The sequence below is a fragment of the Ranitomeya variabilis genome, chromosome 5, assembly GCF_051348905.1.
Source record: "Ranitomeya variabilis isolate aRanVar5 chromosome 5, aRanVar5.hap1, whole genome shotgun sequence".
Taxonomy (NCBI): domain Eukaryota; kingdom Metazoa; phylum Chordata; class Amphibia; order Anura; family Dendrobatidae; genus Ranitomeya; species Ranitomeya variabilis.
In genome coordinates, this window is record NC_135236.1 from 639050747 (window position 1) to 639076021 (window position 25275).

The window sequence follows — 25275 nt, forward strand, 5'->3', positions numbered from 1 at the left end:
TAAGAGGAAGGCACATACATAGGGATGAAATCAGATTCAGCAAAAGAGGCCCACTAGTACTAGAAAGCAGAAAATAGAGCAGGGGTCTATGCGATCAATAAAAAACCCTTACAAAATATCCATCCTGAGATTTCAAGAACCCACGCACCAACTAACGGTGTGTGGGGAGAAACTCAGTCCACTAGAGCAACCAGCAAGCGAGGGAATCACATTTTTAGCAAGCTGGACAAGAACACATGATAAACACTGCTGATCAAAAAATGAGCAAACAAAACTTAGCTTGTCCTGGATGGACTGGGAGCAAGGTAGTCAGAAGGAATCTGAGTAGCACTGATTACATCGACAGCCGGCAACAAGTGGAAGTGAAACAGAGCTATATAGGAACCTCCCAGAGGATAACGAACCAGCTGATAGCCAGAGACCAGCAGGATAACAAACAAAGCCACCAGGGGGAGCCCAAAGCAAAAGTCACACCATACCACCAGTGACCACAAGAGGGAGCCTGAAAACAGAGTTCACAACAGTGTCCTGTAGGACTCTGGCTACATGAGGTGTGGTTTAACTTATAATTTTTGATTGATGGCTCCCCAAACCATCACTGATTGTGGAAACTTCACACTAGACGTCAAGCAGCTTGGATTGTGGCCTCTCCATTCCTCCTCCAGACTCTGGGAACTTGATTTCCAAATGAAATGCAAAATTTACTTTCCTTGTGGAATGAGTCAATGATTGCCTTCTGGACATCTGTCAAGTCAGCAGTCTTCCCCATGATTGTGGAGCCTACTGAAACAGACTAAGGGACCCTTTTAAAGGCTTAGGAAGCCTTTGCAGGTGTTTTTTGTTAATTTTTCTAATTTACTGAGATAACGACTTGTGGTTTTTCATTGTCTGTAAGCCATAATCATCAACATTAAAGGGAACCTGTCACCAGGTTTGGACAATACGAGTTACGGCCACCCCCTTTCAGTGCTTATATACAGCATTCTATAATGCTGTATATCTGCCCCCGATCTGACCTGTAAGAGAAGAAAAATAACTTTTATTATACTCACCTGTGGGGTGGTCTGGACCGATGGGTGTTGCTCTTCTTGGTCCGGCGCCTCTCATCTTCTTGGAATGAAGTCCTCCTGCTTGCTTCATGTGGATGACACATATCTAATTTACAGTACAGACACATGTAAATTCTGCAGAACTTTTGCAGTATTTTTTTTTACTTTAAGAAACCCTTTCTCTTCTGTCTCATCTGATGTCTGATGTGTCTACACTTTGTTAAAGTTTGTTCTTTTTTCTGGCTTTACAAGGAGTGAGATTTTACAAAAACTATGTAAGTTATGGAGAACACGCATACACACTGCCTGCAGACACCAGGAATCAATATCTTGTCAGTTGTGCTCTCTGTACATCAAGAAAAAATATTTTTGGAATATTCAGTAACATTCCTCAACTTGTCAAAACATTTCACTAAAAATCACGGAGCATATTCTTACAAAATAAGATGTGATTCAAAATATTATTAATTTTTTTTTTACCAATTTTGTCCTGCAGTGCGGTTATTGTTAAAGTGAGGAAATAAGAAACCTGCATGACGATGGTGCTGGTAGCTGAGAATACAGATGCAATGAAAATTTTTCAACTTACATTGCAAATTAGGTTTATTAGCATCATTTACAAGGTTTTTTTTTTCATTTTGCCCTGCAAATATACATATATTTATTTATTTATTGTTTTAAAAAAACCTCTGAACTTTGTAAAAAATAAAAAAAATTACTTGTGTGTCTTACTTTTGTGAGATTATTTTTTTACACTCCTGTACAAGAGCTTGTTTTTTGTGTGTGCTGAGAAGATTCTATTGTTACTATTGTACGTACAATGTTTATCACTTTTTATTGCAAGTGTCATGACTGAATAAATTAGACTTCTATAGTTTCTTTTTTTATTTGGGGCATTTAACATATTTTTTAAATTATTTTTCAGGTTGATAAATCGGACTTTTATGGAGGCAGTACATTTCTTGATTTCTAAATGGGAAAAACAGGGTGATTTAAATTATTTTTGATATATTTTTTATATTTAATTAACTTTTTTTGTCCCCTAAGAGAACGAGTATCTGAAATATAGCAGCGCATAGTGTAGCTGACCCTTTCACCTAAAGCCCAAGTCTTGAGAGGCTTTCAGCAGCCCCCCGGCTGCCAAATTAGCCCATCAGCTCCCAACCATCTCTGTTTGATTGAGAGCAGCATTTAAATAGTTAAACAGCAAAACTCAGAGTTAGTTCCTCTTGTTACTGTTATAAGCATATAGCACCTCTGCTCCTGAGCCTGTCCTGTACACCCTGCATCCCCGAAAATGTACATTATAGGTCATTAAGTGGTTAATGTAGTCTCAGAATTACAGGTCCTTTCAACGAATCTTTCATGCTGAACTGTGACCATGTAATTGTGGCCGCAGAGCAGAATAACGTTTTTGGTTTTGTCTTTTAATTTTGCCACTCTGTTGTGTAGATATTAGCAATCAAATATTTGCCACCCAATGAGTTAACTTTAGTTAAGTTCAAGTGGATTTTATCAAATAGTTTTCACTGGGCGGGTGTACTTCTTCTCCTAGTAAGATACTGACCAATCATAAGCAGGCATCAACATAGAAGTGCAGAAGGACCTGGGACACTCCAAAGTTTCAGAGAAAACATGAGGTCAGATTTGTCAAAGTTTTTACACCAAAATTATGGTCTGAAAAGTTTTGAAAAGTCGCAAAATGATGTCGATACTTGAGACTGCACTAAAATGTAACTATTTTAAGCATTCTCAAGCCACTTTTACCCAACTGTGACAAAGTGGATGAATTTGAAGATCAACATCATTTGTACACCACAAATCTTACTCCGGCAGGGACTACAGTAGGATTTGTGGCAAGGCACTTGTCCGACGCTCTCTGATTCAGTAAAAGGTGTGCACCTCTTCATGAATTAGGACTCCAGCACCTTCCTTCATCAAGACTAGCTTGAACATCACCAGCTTTGATGAATCGGAGCCTTAGTTTGAATACAGGGCCCGGGGCCATGGAGACCAGTCTGGCACCGTGCCCCAACATCTGTTAGAGGCGATTGACAGGTCGCTCCCTATGAACACACATGAGAGAGACATGCCAATCAACTAGACTGCTGAGAGGAAGAAGCTGGCCAAGGGTGGTGCCAGACTAGTCTAGTTTCTACCTATAGTTAGTTGTTTTTTCAAGCAGTGTTTTCACTTAAACAATCATGCAGCCATATTCTGATTCATGCCATCTGTGGTTTAAGCATCATTTGTCACGATGTGACTGAAGCGGTGGGACAGAACCGCACGATTAGTCGGTCACTAGATGGCACAACACACCAGGGGACACCAGGGAAACTTTAATAACAGTGGGCCCTGTCGGTGGGGAACAGGGAATGGACACCTCCTGCACTCACCTGAGGATGTGCCCTGCTCTTACTAACGTCCCTATATGGGTTCTTTCACCCCATCACCGAGCAGGATATTTAATCCCTCAGTTGCCCTGCTCCTATCCCTAAGTAAGAAATTGGCAAGTGAGAACACTGGTCCCACCGCTGCACTAAGACAACACAAGGTAAGGTAAGACAGACACTGAAAGTGACAGGGTATAAACAATACCACACTTAGCTTTCTGCTGCCAATCACCACTCAGCAAGATGATGACACGGGATAAACCGAACACAGCTGTAGAACCACTGCTCCCAGAAAGCTCCTTCTCCCAGCAAGGTCGCTTCAGAATGAACTCTAAAGGTACCTTCACACTGAACAACTTAACAACCATATCGCTAGCGATCCGTGACGTTGCAGCATCCTGGATAGCGATATTGTTGTGTGCGATCAGGATCCTGCTGTGACATCGTTGGTCGGAGCTAGAAGGCCAGCACCTTATTTCGTCGCTGGATCTCCTGCAGACATCGCTGAGTCGGCGTGTGTGACGCTGATTCAGCGATGTCTTCACTGGTAACCAGGGTAACATCGGGTTACTAAGCGCAGGGCCGCGCTTAGTAACCCGATATTTACCCTGGTTACCAGTGTTAATGTAAAAAACAAACAAACACTACATACTTACATTCCGGTGTCTGTCGGGTCCCCCGGCGTTCTGCTTCCCTGCACTGTGTCAGCGCCGGCTGGCCGTAAAGCAGGGCACAGCGGTGATGTCACCGCTCTGCTTTATGGCCGGCGCTTACAGTGCAGGGAAGCAGAACGCCGGGGGACCCGACAGACACCGGAATGTAAGTATGTAGTGTTTTTTTTTTTTTACATTTACACTGGTAACCAGGGTAAACATCGGGTTACTAAGCGCGGCCCTGCGCTTAGTAACCCGATGTTTACCCTGGTTACCCGGGGACTTCAGCATCGTTGGTCGCTGGAGAGCTGTCTGTGTGTGCTCTCCAGCGACCACACAGCGACGCTGCAGCGATCGGCATCGTTGTCTAGATCGCTGCAGCGTCGCTAAATGTGACGGTACCTTAACACCGACAGTCAGATGATGCATCAGTTGGCGTCTTGAAGGATGGTGGGAGTGGTCACCACCCACATCAGCTAATCCAGCAGCAATGCAATTACACCAGCTAGCTCAAAGGGAAAAACTGCATTCCTGAAAGGAAAAAGTTTTAATCTGAGAGGCCAGATCTGCCACAGATCCAAAAATGGATCGTGACATCATGAATGGGAGGGACAGAATCCCTTTAAGCAATATTTCTTCTTCTGGTATAAACTTGCTAAAACCAGTGTCAAATAAAATATTATACATATTTAACATGATCAGATAGTATATAGATTTTTTCTTATTTTAGTATGTTAATTTTTTTCCCCACAAATGCTTAACTTTAAATTGAGATTTGAAGGCATAATGAGGACACGCATTCATGGTTTGTGCCATCCTAGCTATACTTGGTACACGTTGCTCGAGCCCTCCCTCATCCCCCACATACATTTCGTATGCCAGAAACACACACAACTTCACTTTCCTCCTGATATAATTTCCCAGTCAATGTTCTCTGATAATGTGTCTCCATCGCTGATAACCTTATTGATTTTCTTATCTTCTATCTGTGTTTATAGCTGTAGAAGTTCTTGTGTGCTTTTTTTCTCTCCAGTCAAGCAAATACGTTGTTACACTGCAAATAAATCATAGTGAGTTGGATATTTGAGGCCACCTGTCACCATAGACACAAAGGGGTCTGCCAACTTGTTGAGTCCTAGATAACACAGTCTATCGATTGGCGAGGCAGTAACTTGATGTCACTAATTCCTAGGCTATATTTGTGGGAAGTCAAAAGGTGTGCAAAAATATAAAAAAAAAATGCAAAAGTTAGAAAATTACTGATCAGTTATGACTGTACTATAAAAATGAATAAATCTATAATAAAAAAAATAATTTCAAGTAACAGGATCTTTGGTAAACTACTGAGACGCCAAGCAACATTAGAAGATTCCACCATCTTTGGGTCTATGGAAATCATGCATGGTCCTAGCCCTAAGAGATTATTTGGACAGGTTGTAGAGCAGCGCAGCACTTATATTCCCACTATTAATATCAGTCTTCTGTTGCGGTTCCCACAAAAGATGGGCAAATTTATTCAAGTGAAATTGAATTTCAGTCGAAGTGAAGTCGACTTGAATTTTACAAAAAATCCACATTCAGGTAAATATTGAATTTTTCGTTATTTGCTCCTCATAAATTCAGCAAAATGGCAGCCAGCTGAGGCCACCATCTTGCCGAACAATGAAGGGTTGGCCAAATGTTAAGAAAAGAAAATGATATACTACCCAAACTGCTCATGTCTCTGGCCGCCTCTGATGCTCCCTGCCCACTGTCCACTACTCAACGCATATACCAGGACCTATTCATGGCTGGAAACTTTGACGTAGAATGAGATGCGACATGGCGGAGGATCGGACATCGAGCAGAGATCAGTGGGGATGGGCAGAAAGGTTAGCGTTAAGATACGTTTTTTGTTTGTTTTTTTAATTTTAAACGTTTTGCTGGTCACTTATCTTTCCAGCCAAGCCATCGTTGGGCAACGATGCAACATAACAGGCATAGAAGGCTGGACAATGGGCAGGGAGCATCCGGACCTGCAAGAGAGGTGAACGATGAGGTGATTAATAGTGATTTTTTTTATTTTTACATGTTATTTTTATTGTGCTCCCGTTACGTTATATTGACTCAGGTTGATCTCAGTCGAACTGATTTCAGTAGGTCCAATCTAGCTCACACTGTAACATTTATACAATTTGCAAAAAGGCGTAACCTTCAAATATATAGTCTAATGAAGATATGGTGGGCGAAAAGATTTATTTTTTTTCTACTTCAATTTCATGTAATTGTTGAAGTCCAAAAACAGCATCAAATACGAATATCTTCAAATGATTGTACACTCTGTACAGAACTATTAGGCAAGAGTATTAGACCGTATCACCATCATCATGCAGAATTGCCAACTCCAAACTGTAGAAACTTGAGTGCTTATTGGATGAAGCAGATCAGATGATGTGTATTTGTGTAATGAGGGGGGTGAGGCCTAAGGATATCATCGCCCTTTATTAAGGTGTGCAGAATTATTAGGCAACAGCGAATTTTCCTGCCAAGAAGGTAGAGGGTCACTATACACACACTGATGGCACCTGAGGGAGAGAAACAGAAAGCAGAGCTCCTCCACTCCTCTGCCCTAGGATGTGTGCACTGATTGGTGGAGCTGCAGCGTTTAGTGGCGGCCAAGCAGTGGAGACTTCGATGCTGCAATGAAGCATTGTCCTGCATAAAAATCGGGCTTTTATTGAAAGACGCAGACTTTTTCCTGTAGAAGAATTGTTCATAGTGATATTGCAGTTTCATTTTTCCAATATTCCATATGTACATAATGTAGCGTTTTCCTATTTTCTATGGCAGTAATGCAGCTCCCGTGTTCTAGCTAGCATTTCCGGGTGCAACTTAATTTTTTTTATAGTTATATTTTTTTAGTTGGCACTGTTCACACTAGTTTGGATGTGCTGGTTATCTTCTTCAATTTGTAGCACTCTGCAACCTGCCACCCTATGCCTAGCAGCAAATATGGCCCCTGATGTATGATTGCATATGCTCCAGGCACAAACTGTACACCATCATATACTCCAGGCACAAACTGTACACCACCATATACTCCAGGCACACCGGAGTACCCGGGACCTCCAGTTCTCACGCCACGTAGCTGGCGTTTCAAGCGCCACTTGTAGCAGTGGACCGGCGCTTTTTCTCACAGCAGCACCTATCCAGGCATCGTCCAGCAACCTGGCTGTTAGCCTCCCTGCCTTATCCCGGGCCACCCAGCTCTGGCCTATCTAGGCCTTGATATACCCTTCCACGTTATATCTACCAGGCTATCACTAGCATGCTGTAGAGCACAGTACGTCGTACCAGTACCCGGATTTATGCTTCACCTACTATACGATCATGTTTATCTCCTGTCATCCAGCTCTCAATAATTGAAAGCTCTGACTACTCACGGACCACTAACCCGGATCTTCTCCAGCCGCCTTGGTTGCATGCACTCGTTTGTTAAAAAAGACATTTCTGATGAAGGTCTGATGTTTGGACCGAAAACGTTCATTTTCTAAACTGGGTGTACAAATAAATGGAATAATCAACTTGCAAAACATTCTTCTGAGTGCCAAGTATTTTTGAGTATTGGATTGAGGGGCTGGAAACCCGACTTGAGCACCACACAGGAACCTTGAGTGCCGTGCATATTTTTCATTACACACTGTACACCACCATATGCTCCAGGCACAATCTGTACACCACCATATGCTCCAGACACACACTGTACACCACCATATACTCCAGGCACACACTGTACACCATCATATACTCCAGGCACAAACTGTACACCACCATATACTCCAGGCACACACTGTACACCACCATATACTCCAGGCACACACTGTACACCACCATATGCTCCAGGCACACACTGTACACCACCACGTGCTCCAGGCACACACTGTACACCTCCACGTGCTCCAGGCACACACTGTACACCACCACGTGCTCCAGACACACCCTGTACACCACCATATACTCCAGGCACACACTGTACACCACCATATGCTCCAGGCACAAACTGTACACCATCATATGCTCCAGACACACAATGTACACCACCATGTGCTCCAGGCACACACTGTACACCTCCACGTGCTCCAGGCACACACTGTACACCTCCACGTGCTCCAGACACACACTGTACACCTCCACGTGCTCCAGGCACACACTGTACACCACCACGTGCTCCAGACACACACTGTACACCACCATATACTCCAGGCACACACTGTACACCACCATATGCTCCAGGCACAAACTGTACACCACCATATGCTCCAGACACACAATGTACACCACCACGTGCTCCAGGCACACACTGTACACCACCACGAGCATCAGGCACACACTGTACACCACCACATGCTCCAGGCACACTCTGTACACCACCACGTGCTCCAGGCACACACTGTACACCAGGCACATACTGTACACCACCATATGCTCCAGGCACGCTGTACACCACCACATGCTCAAGGTACACACTGTACACCACCATATGCTTCAGGCACACATTGCACACCTCCTTGTGCTCCAGGCACACACTGTACACCACCATATGCTCCACACACACACACTCTACACCACCACATGCTCCAGGCACACACTGTACACCACCACATGCTCCAGGCACACACTGTACATGTGTTTACACATTTTTCTTATAACCTACATATCTGAATACTGATTTGTGTAAATAACTGCACATATAAGATAAGACACTAACTGACACAATGCCTACATTCACTGCTCACCTTGCGAAAACTCATTGCACACAATGCACACACTCACTGAGAACCATGCACACACTCACTGTGCATCATGCACGCACTCACAGCGCATCATGCACGCACTCACAATGCACCATGCACATACTCACTGAGCACCATGCAAACACTCACTGCGCACCATGCACACACTCACTGAGCACCATGCGAACACTCACTGTGCACCATGCGAACACCCACTGTGCTCACACTCACTGGACAGCTACTCAAAATATCATGGACAAGCAAAATGTTTTTACTGACACATTGTAAAACTGTAATAAAATATTATAATTTTAAAAGGGTCATCCACAACTTGTACAACCACAATCACAATGTGTGTGTCCCAGTAAAATAACAACACCTGTACTCACCAACATTTATTTGCATTGGCTCTCCTGGGACTTTGGGGGTAATTGATATCTGGAGTAAGTCAGAACTGCGGCAGCTTTCTCACTTCCACACAAACCAGGCTAGAGCCAATGCCAACACCGCTGAAATGGCACCGCCACCGGAAATGAGTATAGATGTTATTAATTTACTGGGGGAAACAGTGATTAAGAAAGGGTTGTCCGAGTATTGGACAGCCCCTTTAAGTGATACATGTTTGTAGACCATAAATCCTAAATGAAGACATTAGCTGCAGCTTCATAAAAATCATGAACGCATCAAATTTTTTCACAGATGAAAAAAAGTGCCCAATTTTTACTGACTTTCCTATAATTTCTGGATGGTTGGCTTACCTTGTTGAATGGCATCCTAACCACATACATACTTTTGTCTATCTCTTGCCATGGCAAGACCACGTGGCAGTTGCAGTCTCAGATGTTTTTTCCTGCCAAAAAACAATCCTTCATCTGACCGATGAACGTTCATCAGCCCATTTTTGTCTAATGTGTATGAGGACCTTAAGTGACCAAGAGGACCTTTTAGTGACAAACGTAAGGTCACCACCAGGAAGCAACAGAACAGTGATGAAATGGAGAACTCTTGGAAATGACTGCAATATTTGAATAATTATTCCTTCATGTACATCTCAAGGCCTAACTGGATACCCAAGGATCAGAAAAATAAATAATGCCACTTTTCTTGTATGGACTACAGTATGCTCCAAATTATTATGCAACTGACATTTTTATTGGATTTTCCTAAATGGTTGGTGCAAATGACAGTCAGTCTAATAAAAGTCATCACCCGTTAGATTATACATTGAATTTTATTGAAGAAACCTCCCAATGATAACAGTATGATCTCCAAAATGAATAAAAACTTAAAATGCACTGTTCCAAATTATTAGGCACAGTAGAATTTCTAAACATTTGATATGTTTTAAAGAACTGAAAATGCTCATTTGTGGAATTTGTAGAATTAGGAGGTCACATTCACTGAACAAAAAAGCTATTTAACTCCAAAACATCCTAACGGGCCAAGTTACATGTTAACATAGGAGCCTTCTTTGATATCACCTGCACAATTCTTGCATCCATTGAACTTGTGAGTTTTTGGAGAGTTTCTGCTTGTATTTCTTTGCATGAAGTTGGAATAGCCTCCCAGAGCTGCTGTTTGGATGTGAACTGCCTCCCACGCTCATAGATCTTTTGCTTGATGATACTCCAAAGGTTCTCTATAGGGTTGAGGTCAGGGGAAGATGGTGGCCACACCATGAGTTTATCTCCTTTTATGCCCATAGCAGGCAATGAGGTATTCTTTGCAGCATGAGATGGGGCATTGTCAGCATGAAGATGATTTTGCTCCTGAAGCCACATTTCTGCTTTTTATACCATGGAGGAAAGTTGTCAGTCAGAAACTCTATACAGTATACTTTACAGAGGTAATTTTCACACCTTCAGAAACCTTAAAGGGCCCTATCAGCTGTTTCTCCATGATTCCGGCCCAAAACATGACTCCTCCACCTCCTTGCTGACGTTGCAGCCTTGTTGGGACATGGTGGCCATCCACCAACCATCCACTACTCCATCCATTTGGACCATCCAGGGTTGCTCAACGCTTATCAGTAAACAAGACTGTTTGGAAATTAGTCTTCATGTATGTGTGGGCCCAATGCAACCATTTCTGCTTGTGAACACTGTTTAAGGGTGGCCGAATAGTAGGTTTATGCACCACAGCAAGCCTTTGAAGGAGCCTACACCTTGAGGTTCGAGGGACTCCAGAGGCACCAGCAGCTTCAAATATCTGTTTGCTGCTTTGTAATGGCTTTTTAGCAGCTGCTCTATTAATCCGATGAACTTGCCTGGCAGAAATCTTCTTCATTATGCCTTTATCAGCATAAACACATCTGTGCTCAGATACAGCCACAAATCTCTTAACACTACGATGATCACGCTTAAGTTTTCGGGAAATTTCTAATGTTTTCATCCCTTCACCAAGGCATTGCACTATTTGATGCTTTTCAGCAGCAGAGAGATCCTTTTTCTTTCTCATGTTACTTGAAAACTGTGACCTGCTTAATAATGTGGAACATCATTTTTAAGTAGTTTTCCTTTAATTAGAATCACCTGGAAAACCAATTATCACATGTGTTTAAGATTGATTTCAGTGATACATTGAGCCCTGAGACACAATACCATCCACGAGTTTATTTGAAAAACAAAACAATTAAATATTTATGACACTTAAATCCAATTTACATAATAATTTGGAACACAGTGTATTGTGCTGCAGTAAGAGACGACGTTGGTGGTGTGGGGCAACATAAACTCACACAAACTGCCAATTACACATGAATTACTAAACTGAGACTGAAAGTGTTTGCTCCCAGGAGGACCTGAGGAGCTAGGAGAAGTGAGAAGTGTCTCAGTACTTTGAGAATAAACACATCCATACTGAGAAGAAACCCTCATATCAAGGGTTTTCTACTAGGTTCCCAAGTATCATGATTCTCTCAGGAATCTATAAGGAATTGTACAAGGAATCTAGGACTCCCATGATCATTGACTGACATGTTTTGTAAAGTTGAATGGGTAAGAACTTAAAAAAGTCCAACCAAAAACATAGTAAGGCCGGTTTCACACGTCAGTGGCTCCGGTACGTGTAGTGACAGTTTTCTCACGTACCGGAGACACTGACACACGTACATCCATTCAAATGAATGGGTCTCAGCACATGTCAGCGGGTTTTCACGGACCGTGTGTTCGTGTGCAAAACACAGAGACATGTCCGTTTTTAACCGGCAGCACGGACCTTAATACGTCCCGCACACGTAAAACAGTGTACACTCTCCTCAATGCGCACGGACGGCCGAGGAAGAAACAGCGCTACATTAAGCGCTGTTCCCCTTAATGTGGTGCTGAAGCCGGCTGTCATCCGCTCTCCCCTGCTCGGCTGAAAGCAGTGCGAGCAGGGGAGAAGGGATGAAAGAAAACCCGACGTGCGGTCCCCCTATATTTTCCAACGAACCCGACAAAACTCACAGGTGCGGGCTGCTATTCTCAGGCTGGTAAGGGGCCATGGCTATGGACCCCCCAGCCTTAAAACAGCAGCCCGCACCTGTGAGTTTTGCCTGGTTGGTTGGAAAATATAGGGGGACCGCACGTCGGGTTTTCTTTCATCCCTTCTCCACAGCTCGCACTGCTTTCAGCCGAGCAGGGGAGAGCAGATGACAGCCGGCTTCAGCACCACATTAAGGGGAACAGCGCTTACTGTAGCGCTGTTTCTCCCACAGCCGTCCGAGTGGTCCTGATGCAGCACACCGGCGGCACCCGGCTGCCGCACGTGTGCCACACGGATGTACTACGTAAGCGCACGGACATGGATATCTCCGGTACCAATTTTTCTGATACAGGAAATATCTGGACATGCGAAACCGCCCTAAAACAAATTAATTTGAAAAACACAAAAAGCACTGACAAAAATCTAAAAAAAAAGCTGTTGCTTTTACATGGAAATTCTATGAAGAAATCACATGAAAAAAAAGGCTGCATGACTTTTTTATTTATTGAATATTTATTTAATTTATTCAGTGGGGATATTGGGGATATTTGGTATATTTTCTAAGTAGAAAACGCAGCAAGAATTGACAAATTAATTTTCCATGCTGAAATAACAGCACATTTTCCCTTTTAAATCAAGAAGTTTATTACATAAGAGTATTTTAAAGGGAACCTATCACCCCGTTTTTTAAAGATTAGATACAAATAGTGTAAAATAGGGGCAGAGCTGGGCTTTACATTAGTGCCTTTTTGGAGCCTTTACACCCCCGTTAGGCTGCCGAAATACCATGGTGAAGTGGCCGTTTTGTCCTGTCACTCAAGTTGGTCAGGTCGGATGGGCGTGATCACAGCGCTGTTTCTCCCCCAGATCAGGCTCATCATTACGTTGGTGGCGTAGTGGTGTGCGCATGTCCAAGGTCCCGAATCCTGCACAGGGGTGTGAAAATAGCAGCGATGTCCGTTATTCCATTGGTGGTCGGTGGGCGCGGCCATCTTGCTTTGGCCGCGCGTGCGCAGAAGCGGCGCTCTGCTGGCCGCGGCTTCAGGAAAATGGCCGCGGGCATCCGCGCGTGCGCAGATGGCTATCGCGGCGGCCATTTTCGTGAAGCAGAGTTCGCATCTCGGCTTCACGAAAATGGCCGCCGCGATAGCCATCTGCGCACGCGCGGATGCCCGCGGCCATTTTCCTGAAGCCGCGGCCAGCAGAGCGCCGCTTCTGCGCACGCGCGGCCAAAGCAAGATGGCCGCGCCCACCGACCACCAATGAAATAACGGACATCGCTGCTATTTTTACACCCCTGTGCAGGATTCGGGACCTTGGACATGCGCACACCACTACGCCACCAACGTAATGATGAGCCTGATCTGGGGGAGAAACAGCGCTGTGACCACGCCCATCCGACCTGACCAACTTGAGTGACAGGACAAAACGGCCACTTCACAAAGGTATTTCGGCAGCCTAACGGGGGTGTAAAGGCACCAAAAAGGCACTAATGTAAAGCCCAGCTCAGCCCCTATTTCACACTATTTTTATCTAATCTTTAAAAAACGGGGTGATAGGTTCCCTTTAAGTGTTTTTACATACATTTTAGCATGGAATTCAGAAAAAAACTCTGTAAATAAAGGATGGTTTAATATTTTTTTTAATAACACTGTTGCTATTGATTCAGTTCTTTGAGCCAGAGCCAGGAGTTAGCGATGAGCCAGCATGCTCGCATAAAGTGTTATCCGAGCATACTCGGGCGTGCTTGAGTAATATGTTCAAGTCCCCAAGGCTGTTAAACAGTCATAACACATGCAATGATTGCCTATTTGTTAGTCTAGCAGCCGCGAGAAATGCACATATTACTCGAGCATGCCTGGGATACTCAGATAACACCCAAGCATGCTCGGATATACCTTATCCGAGCATGCACACTCATCTCTACCAGGAGTGAGTCCATCAAGAAATACAAGTCCTAACTTTTAGAGATGAGCAAATCAATTTGCAGGACCCTGCCACATCAGTAGTTCTTGGGCTCTTCTGATTAGTAGGCCTGATTCAATGATGAGACTACAAACCAGAAGAGGCACCAGGGATCCCGGAAGGGAGCCATGGACTACTTAAGCGGTCACTGGACCATGGTGTTTGAACTGATTTGCTCATCTTTCTACATTCTTTATATTTCCAATACCTTTTAAATCCACTTTTGACTTCAAATAAAAAATTGCATGAAAAACTGCAGCAAAAACCAAAGCTTTTTGTTTGCATAGGCTATGTGCACACAGAGATCTTTTTAGGAGGTTTCAGAGCAGAATCTGAATATGAAGAGTTTTTAAAGATGACCTAACCACAGGTTTATTTTAAAATCTGTGAAATTCACAATGTTTTCATGCAAGAAAAAAAATTTAAAAAAATATTTGCTGGATGTTTTATTGGAATACTTGACTACAGCCGTGCCTTAACTGAATTTGTTCCTGAGAATGTAGCATTGCGGAAGAGACACACACATAAAATGATGTGTCCTCTGCCTACATGTTCTCCCATTGGGTGGCTTCAAGACTGACCAAGATTGACATGCAGAATCAATTTGCTAACAAAGCACTGACCTAAAGTTTATAAAGAAGGTATCTAGTCAGTTCTTAGCTTAAATCACATATCCCTGGATATTTCCCATGAGCCTGAAATGCAGCGCGAATAATGCAGGACGTGCTGACTTCTCGTAGTTCGGAGCGGTTAGCAATGACCATCTGATTCTAATTGGCGCTGACAGTCCTTTGCAACACTTACTTGCTTCACTTATCCTACACAAGTCGACTGATGTTTATAGTACAATAGAGAATCCATCCAGAAGGGATTAGCAAAATCAAGGCCGTCTACACATTGCTATTCTCTTTCACTGTTATTAGACATTAGAGGAAAATTAGAGGACATTTTAGGTCAAATTAAAGTGGAAACACAGATAAGGACTGAAGGAATTGCAAATGTGCTCTTTCAGCCTTGACTAAAAAAGCAGAATCCGGGTTAACTGAACAATGGGGCTGTGCTCCAGGTCTGTATGTGATGGACCTGGAGACTCCCCTTTCGTCAGACAGAGATGTGACCCATGAGTGGACCTCACCCCTGTAACTTTTCTTAGCTAAGATGATCATAAACTCTATCTCAACTCAGTGTTCCTCTCTCTAAAAAAATCCTTATTAAGGGATATCGTTATCTAAGGCCTTCTTCCTGCCTGCTTCATATCAGTCATGATACCCTTAGAGAGCAGGACACAAGGGATCATCATGACAGACATCAAGCTGTGCAAGAGCTAAAAGTATATGATCAGAAGTAATTGGGAAAATGCCAACTTTTGTCTAAACGTACAGATCCAAATACTAAGATGAGGCATAGAATGCGAAATTTAATGGGAACTAGTCTTATTTGCTTATTTATTGGTTATTATTTATTGCTTATTATTAACTATGGGGCTAAGAACTAACAGACAAGTAATTGCTAACTACCTGCCTGTTTTGCTCGGTGCTGATCTCTGCTGGCTCAGAGAGGTCATGGACCTCTCCGGCAGGCGATTCTGTGGCTTTTGATGATGTCACATCAACAGAGCAGCTTCCACTCTTTTGCTTTGCTATGTTGATGGAGCATTACTGCTCATGTGATGCTGATTGACAGTAGGTACCCAGCAGCCAACTGCTGTGAGCAGGCTGTCAATCAGCATGACGTCTACAGTGACGCCCTGTTGACAGAATAGACTGGTAGAGAGAGAACTGCTCAGTTCAAATTAATCAAGAGATGAGATCAAATGAAGCTGCAAATTGCTGGCAAAAGTGGTCCGCTACTGCTCTGAGCTGGCGCCGAGCAGAAAAGGCAGGCCACTATCTACCTGTAAGTACATAGCCCCATAAGGAAAAATAAGCAAAGTTCTCGATAACCCCTTTAAATTAGGCTTTTGTCTTTTAAAGAAGTTTTTTGTATACTTTTCAGCAATATTTTTTCAAATCACTATCTGGATGGTATGAAAGGTAAGGAAGATGCTGCCTGGTTGCTGGGTGCCATCCTCTGGGTCTACAGTGTGGTTGTACGGCCATGCTTCTCTCACTACTCCCCATTCCCTTGACTACTTTGTCCCTTTTGAGCTGCTGTCTTGCCTCTCCACTCCTGAGGGGCCAGGCATTGGTGAGGAATACAAAATACTAAGTTGGTCATATATCTATCTACAAGATTGGAACACAGTGCCCTGACAGGCCAGCGGTTCTCCTGACCTGAGCATGACAGCTACCTAGAAATAAGCAAAACTGTTACGCTCTGGTCGCAGAGCCACCGGTTAGTCCGTGCACTGCGTTCCAATCTCAGTTAAAATTATACAGCCATCTGACTGCATCCTTATAGTTGTGTATTCTACAGGAGACCTCCCAACAAAATAGGAAAATCTCCAGCGGAGATAGGAGATTGTCCACGCGGAGTACAATTCTCATATGAAGGATAGGTATATATTAGCAGTAGATTGCCACAGTGTTTATGGTGGTAGCAGATTGTTATAAGGGTATTGTTGTTATTAGAGGTACTCTGACTGTTATGAGGGTATTATGATTAATATGATGGAATCATGGCTGTTATTGTGGTCACAATGGTATGGGAGTACCATGGATGTTATTGGGGTCACCATGTCTGCTATGAGAGTATTGTGGCTATTATTGGCTCACCATGTCTGTTATAGGAGTATCATGGCTGTTACTGGTCACCATGTCTGGTATGGAAATATCCTGGCTATTATTGGGTCACCATGTCTGGTATGGGAGTATCATGGCTGTTACTGGGTCACCATGTCTAGTATGGCAGTATTGTGGCTGTTATTGGGTCACCAAGTCTGGTATGGGAGTATCATGGCTGTTACTGGGTCACCATGTCTAGTATGGCAGTATTGTGGCTGTTATTGGGTCACCAAGTCTGGTATGGGAGTATCATGGCTGTTACTGGGTCACCATGTCTGGTATGGAAATATCCTGGCTGTTATTGGGTCACCATGTCTGGTATGGGAGTATCATGGCTGTTACTGGGTCACCATGTCTAGTATGGCAGTATTGTGGCTGTTATTGGGTCACCATGTCTGGTATGGGAGTATCATAGCTGTTACTGGGTCACCATGTCTAGTATGGCAGTATTGTGGCTGTTATTGGGTCACCAAGTCTGGTATGGGAGTATCATGGCTGTTACTGGGTCACCATGTCTAGTATGGCAGTATTGTGGCTGTTATTGGGTCACCAAGTCTGGTATGGGAGTATCATGGCTGTTACTGGGTCACCATGTCTGGTATGGAAATATCCTGGCTGTTATTGGGTCACCATGTCTGGTATGGGAGTATCATGGCTGTTACTGGGTCACCATGTCTAGTATAGCAGTATTGTGGCTGTTATTGGGATCATCAGGTCTATTATGTTGGCGCACTGACTGTGAGTGAATCCTAGCTTTTATCGGTTGTGGTCTTAACATTGGGAGGTGTGATTTATCTACTATATAATTGTCTAAGGGTCACTTCCGTCTGTCTGTCTTTCTGTCTGTCTTTCTGTCTGTCTGTCACGGATATTCATTGGTCGTGGCCTCTGTCTGTCATGGAATCCAAGTCGCTGATTGGTCTCGCCAGCTGCCTGTCATGGCTGCCGCGACCAATCAGTGACGGCCACAGTCTGATTAGTCCCTCCCTACTCTCCTGCAGTCAGTGCCGGTGCCCGCTCCATACTCCCTACAGTCAATGCCCACTCCATACTCCCCTCCAGTCACAGCTCACACAGGGTTAATGCCAGTGGTAATGGACCGCGTTATGATGCGGGTAACTCACTCCGTTACTGCCGCTATTAACCCTGTGTGATCAAGTTTTTACTATTGATGCTGCCGATGCAGCATCAATAGTAAAAAGATATAATGTTAAAAATAATTAAAAAAATTAAAAATCATAATATACTCACCTTCCGCCGCCTTTCCCGCTCCTCACAACGCTCCGGTGACCGCTCCATGAAAGCGGCAGGTTTGGCAGGATGGTATGCAAGAAGGACCTGCCATGACGTCACTGTCATGTGACCACGACGTCATCACAGGTCCAGCGAGAAGGACCTTCCATGACGTCACGGTCATGTGACCGCGACGTCATCACAGGTTCTGCGCTCATACCAACCCTGGGACCGGAAGCTGCCACGTGCACCGCACACAGGGCCAGGACTTCAACGGGCCTTCAGAAGGTGAGTATATGTTTATTTGTTATTTTAAGTCTGTATACTACGTGGCTCTGGGCTGTATACTCCGTCACTGTGCAATATACTGCGTACGTGGCTGGGCAATATACTACGTGGCTGGGCAATATACTACGTGACTGGGCAATATACTACGTGACTGGGCAATATACTACGTGGCAGGGCAATATACTACACGGCTGGGCAATATACTACGTGGCTGGGCATTATACTATGTGGCTGGGCAATATACTACGTCGCTGGGTAATATACTACGTGACTGGGCAATTGTCAGGACTGAACATTTTTTATTACTTTTTTGTGCATTACTGCCCTTTTCCAAGATGGCATCTTTGGTCTCATGTGCACTGTGTCTTCCTGCTATAAAACTCCACCCCAGCCTTCAGTCTGTGCTAGAGTATTCTGCCTTGCATCCAGCTCCTGACCTCTGGTGACTCCCTGGCTATATTCCTGCTCCTGTGAACCTGTGTGGTAATCCTGCTACTCTGCTCTGAGTTCCTGCTGCATACACCAGTTACAGTAATCCTCCTTCATCTGCTGCTCGTGTTTACTTCCATCTGCATTTGCTGGACATGTAAGCTGTTTCTGCTTTGCAAGAACCTGAGACTATTACCAAGACCTCCCTGGTTGAGCTAAGATATTATTTGAACTGCCTTATAAGCATATCTATCTGTGTTTTGGACTAAGCAAGGACTTATTTGTGTCAAGTATACTCAAGAATAATTGTGCTTCATAGACTTTCTGCGTGATTGCATTTTCCTCTGAAGTTTCCTATAGACTGCTGAGCTGCATTTGATGTTTGCACCAAGTGTTGTGGACTTGAGTTTCTCTCTGCACCTGTTTGAATCACCGTGTGATAATATAGACTTTACCACTTATAAAACTGTGTCCTGTAGTTGTCTTGTTCCACGCATAGAGTCTCCTGAGTTATCCCCTATAATTATTACAGCAATATATTATGTGACTGGGCAATATACTACGTGGCTGGGCAATATACTACGTCGCTGGGCAATATACTACGTGACCGGGCAATATACTACGTGACTGGGTAATATACTACGTGACTGGACAATATTCTACGTGGCTGGCCAATATACTACGTTGCTGGGCAATATGCTACATGACTGGACAATAAACTACGTGACTCGGCAATATACTACGTGACTGGGCAATATACTACGTGGCTGGCCAATATACTACGTGGCTGGGCAATATACTACGTGGACATGCATATTCTAGAATACCCGATGCGTTAGAATCGGGCCACCATCTAGTATAAAATAAATCTGTGACAATTACTTTCTCTCTTATTGTATTTTATGTAAGTGGACACTAAGTGCATAGAAAAGAAAGGCGACTCCTGGCAAATTTGGGTGTGTTTACACACACCACTTGGTTATAGATATACCCCTGTGGGTATACAGCTCCGGTAAAAATTAAGAGACCACTACATCAAAACCCTGTCATGGGCAGCCCAATCTCCAGACCTGAACCCCATTGAAACCATCTGGAATGTAATCAAGAGGATGATGGATAGTCACAAGCCATCAAACAAAGAAGAACTGCTTAATTTTTGCTCCAGAAGCAGTGTGAAAGACTGGTGGAAAGCATGCCTAGACGCTTGAAAGCTGTGATTAAAAATCATGGTTATTCCACAAAATATTGATTTCTGAACTCTTCCTAGGTTAAAACATTAGTATTATTGTTTCTAAATGATTATGAACTTATTTTCTTTGAATTATTTGAGGTCTGAAAGCACTGTTTTTTGTTGTTTTTTTATTTTGACCATTTCTCCTTTTCAGAAAAAAAATACAAAATTTATTGCTTGGAAATTCGGAGACATGTTGTCAGAAGTTTATAGAACAAAAGAACAATTTACATTTTACTCAAAAATATACGTATAAAGAGAAAAATCAGAGAAACTGAACATTTTGCAGTGGTCTCTTAATTGCTGCCAGAGCTGTATATGGCACATTATCTGCAACGCCCCAAAATGGCACCTAGGAAGACCTTTGCTCATTATATTGAATCATTATAAGGCCGGTTTCACACGTCAGTGGCTCCGGTACGTGAGGTGACAGTTTCCTCACGTACCGGAGACACTGACACACGTAGACCCATAAAAATCAATGCATCTGTTCAGATGTCATTGATTTTTTGCGGACCGTGTCTCCGTGTGCCAAACACGGAGACATGTCAGTGTTCGTGGGAGCGCACGTATTACACGGACCCAATAGAGTCAATGGGTCCGTGTAAAACACGGACCTCACACGGACATTCTCCGTCTGGGGTCCGTGTGCGTGCAGGAGACAGCGCTACAGTAAGCGCTGTCCCCCCCACATGGTGCTGAAGCCGCGATTCATATCCTCCCTGCAGTAGCGTTTGCTGCAGAGAAAATATGAATAATAGTGTTTAAAATAAAGATCTATGTGTCCGCCGCCCTCCCACCCCCTGTGCGCCCCCCCGCTGGTCAGAAAATACTTACCCGGGTCCCCCGTCGGCTGTCGCTCCTTCCTGGTCTGGCCGCGGCTTACTGTATGCGGTCACGTGGGGCCGATCATTTACAATCATGAATAGTCGGCTCCACCCTATGGGAGGTGGAGCCACATATTCATGACTGTAAATGATCGGGCCCACGTGACCGCATACACTAAAAGCCGCGGCCAGACCAGGAAGGAGCGACAGCCGACGGGGGACCCGGGTAAGTATTTTCTGACCAGCGGGGGGGCGCACAGGGGGTGGGAGGGCGGCGGACACATAGATCTTTATTTTAAACACTATTATTCATATTTTCTCTGCAGCAAACGCTGCTGCAGGGAACATATGAATCGCGGCTTCAGCATGATGCAGAGTGGGTACCACACGCTCCGTGTGGTACCCACTCACCATACGGGCGGCACACGTGTGCCGCACGTATGGCCTCCGTGAGTTCCCAGGCACACGGACACGGATAACTCCGGTACCGATTTATTCCGGTACCGGAATTATCTGGACGTGTGGGACAGCCCTTAGGATGTTTATGTAAGCTTAAAAAAAATGCTATAATAAAATAGGGCTCAGGCCGCTGTATCATTTCTTAACCTCACACTTATTTCCCCACTTAATCTTTCATGAGTGTCCTCCAGAACGGCTGAAGTCTAATGGCCTTACAGAATTCTCAGGTACTATCGGCTTTCATTCCGTATCCACACCGAGCAGGGATATTCATTTTCTAGCCAAACCTGACATACAGATCTTATCAGTCATGAAATTTTGATTAGGTATGACAAGCAGCTGAGAATGGATAACGATGAAGCATCAGACACCTGCCTTATGGTGTCACCCGGCCTCAAGGGATACGTATAAATTTTCCCTTAACAGTTAGTAGGCTAATTCTCATTTCCAATGCATGATTTAGTGCCATTTCTTCACCTTGCAATGTATATGTTTGCTGCAGTATGAGCGGGGAAGTCTTCAGCCAGAGAAAACACCTGCTCTGTCACTTATGGTTTAGAGTTTTTTCCCACCGTGAATGCGATTTTACAGCTCTGTGCTTTATTGCCGCAGAATAGCAACATTTTACATTTTTCAGTCCGATGACATATTAAAGAGGTGATAATTCTCTCGGATGTACACAAACCAGATGTATGGACATGGACAGCCATTAAGGAAACATAAGCATACATGTTATACTGAAAGCTCTAATAGCCCAGATCAGTGCTCGCATGTGCAAATTCTCTTGTAAAAAAAATGCTAAATATAAGAAGTCAGGACTTCAATCAACCTGTGACCAGCGGCGGACACACTAAGTCTTTCGGATGATTTTGTTCTGGCTTTTAAATTGATTTTTTTTTCCCAAGTGTTTTTGGTGGCGTTTTTATTATAAACCAATGCAGTGCATCTTGAAATTTATAGAAAATGCATAAAAACAGCATATTAAAAACTCTAAGGATAAAAAAAGAAATAAACAGTACCCGAAGTGAATTTTTTTAAAAAATAATAGCCACAAAAATTCAGTGTAATGTGTTTCATATTTTACAATTTACATACTGCTAAAATCTGCATGCAGTGTTTCTTGCTTCCAAAAAAAAAACAAAAAAACAAGACATAAAATAATACAAAAAAAAATCCAAACCACCTGTATTTTATGTAAAAATTCACTGTGGGAAACGACCCAATATGTGCAACCTATGCAGTCATACAGGAGACCAAATTCCACCTTAAAAGAGAATTTCGCTGTTTTTGCACATTTCTGGTGTTATTTGGTAATTTTGTGACAATTATGAAATACATTACAAACTGTTCAATTTTTGTATTGTATCATTTCCCATTAACGCATAAATAATGTGTGTTAAAAAAAAAAAAGAAAAAACCCTTGAAATGCATGAAAATTATGCTGTTTTTTTTTTCCCCAAACAAGAAAGAAATTAACACAAAAACATAGGAGGAACTTTATTTAAAAAAAATACACAAAGTTTGCAAAGTTTTATAACTTTGGTACAGATAAAAGCAATGCAGCGTCCAAAAAAAGCTAACTTTAAAAATGTCTCTAATTATAAATCTGCTCATATGTGTGAAGGCTCTGTTCAGACTAGTGTCAGGACTTCAGTTTACAATGACGCCATGACAGCTAACGCTACATCCCCATGGTCAGTATTAGGCAGCGCTTTGGATGCAGCACATATCTGGTCCATCCAAAGTGCTGCCGGCTTTTGAATGCAGGTGATTCCACATGTGTTCAATGAATAGACATGCTGCGGTCTGGAAAGACGCACCGTGTCACTATGGGTTGAACTAGATGGACTTAAAGTCTTCCTTCAACCTTAATAACTATGTAACTATGTAAGTGCATCTCTGCAGGGAAGCCAGAGGAGTCCGTGCACATATAGTAAAGATGGGATTTCTTGAAATCCCATCCATTATGCTGTAAGATCTGGCAGCTGCGGGTTGGACGCTGCGTACACCCGCAGCATTTACTAACCGTGGGAACATACCCTAAGCCAGATCTGTTCTAAGGCCAGTCTCATACGTCCAGATAATTCCGGTACCGGAAAAATCGGTACCGGAGTTATCCGTGTCCGTGTGTCCATGTGCTCACGTGGCACATCAGTGTGGCACACGTGCGGCAGCCGTGTGCCGCCCGTGTGCTGACTGAGGACCACACGGACCGTGCAGGAGACAGCGCTAGAGTTAAGCGCTGTCCCCTGCTTTTGGTGCCGAAGCTGGCATTCATTCCTTCTCCCCAGCAGCGTTCGCTGGAGAGAAGGAATGAAAAATCAAGGTTTTTTTTATTTTTTTGTGTTTAAAATAAAGTTCGTGGTCACCTCCCGCTCTCCACCCCCTGTGCGCCCGCCCACTTGCATTAAAATACTCACCCAGCTACCGCGATGCTTCCTCTCAGCGCCGGCAGCTTGTCCTGTGTGAGCGGTCACGTGGTACCGCTCATTACAGTGATGAATATGCAGCTCCACTTCCCATAGAGGGTGGAGATGCTGGGGAGAAGGAATGAATGTCGGCTTCAGCACTACACGCAGGGGGGACAGCGCTTACTGTAGCTCTGTTTCTCCTGCGACTGTACGTGCACACGGAGGAGAGTGCACACTGTTCTCCGTGTGCACGTGTGCGGGACGCTTTGCGGACCGTGCTACCGGAGAAAAACGGACATGTCTCCGTGTTTTGCACACGGACACATGGTCCGCGAAAAATCACTGACATGTGCAGAGACACATTGATTTTAACGTGTCTACGTGTGTCAGTGTCTCCGGTACGTGAGGAAACTGTCACCACACGTACCGGAGCGACTGACGTGTGAAACAGGCCTAAGGATGATACGAACAAATCACTACAGATCTTATTAACTTTAATAGGTTCCTAGTTCCAAGTGTTTTTGTGACAAATATAACAGCAAGCTACAGCTATGTACCATCCTCAGAACTGAAAATGTCTCCATTTGCACTACAAATATATAAGATATTCATTAAAGGGGTATTCTCAAGTTATTACATTTCTTTAATTAGCATGAAAATAAGCAAGTTTGGAATTGACTTGCTTTTTTCTATCTGCTGTCATTCTCATGCAATGAGAGCATTTATCTTTCATAGTGTGCATCTGTTTTTCATGATGCTTGGCCTCCAGACCAAGTCCAAGATTGTGGAGTTGTTACATGTCAGGAAAGAGGTTAGCTCTTATCCCAGTCAACTCTCTATGGCTCATTGATCTCTGTAAAGCACTTGTCCACCTTCCCTTCTTTCTGATCTTCTGAAAAGATGCAGTTATAAATCACAAGTCCCAGAGCTTTCAGAACTGGAGTTCTAATCATGGCTCTCACTGTTTGGAGCTGTTTGCTAATTCAAATTCCCTGTTTTTTCTATGTGTACATACAGTGATATCTGTGTAGATTTCAGAATGAATCACTGGTAGCTGAATGTATTATAGCAGCAGAACTTGTGCTGAACCTAATAGTTCTACTAATGCTACTGTTCTACTATCATCAGAGCTGTCACTCAAGGAGGAGCTAGGAACCAGAAAGTAAGGAAACTAAGCAGATGGAATGTCTAAAGACTAGTGTTGAGCATTCTGATACCGCAAGCATCGGGTATCGGCCGATATTTGCTGTATCGGAATTCCGATACCGAGTTCCAATATTTTTGTGATATTGGAAATCGGAATCGGAAGTTCCCAGTGTATGGTTCCCAGGGTCTGGAGGAGAGGAGACTCTCCTTCAGGCCCTGGGATCCATATTC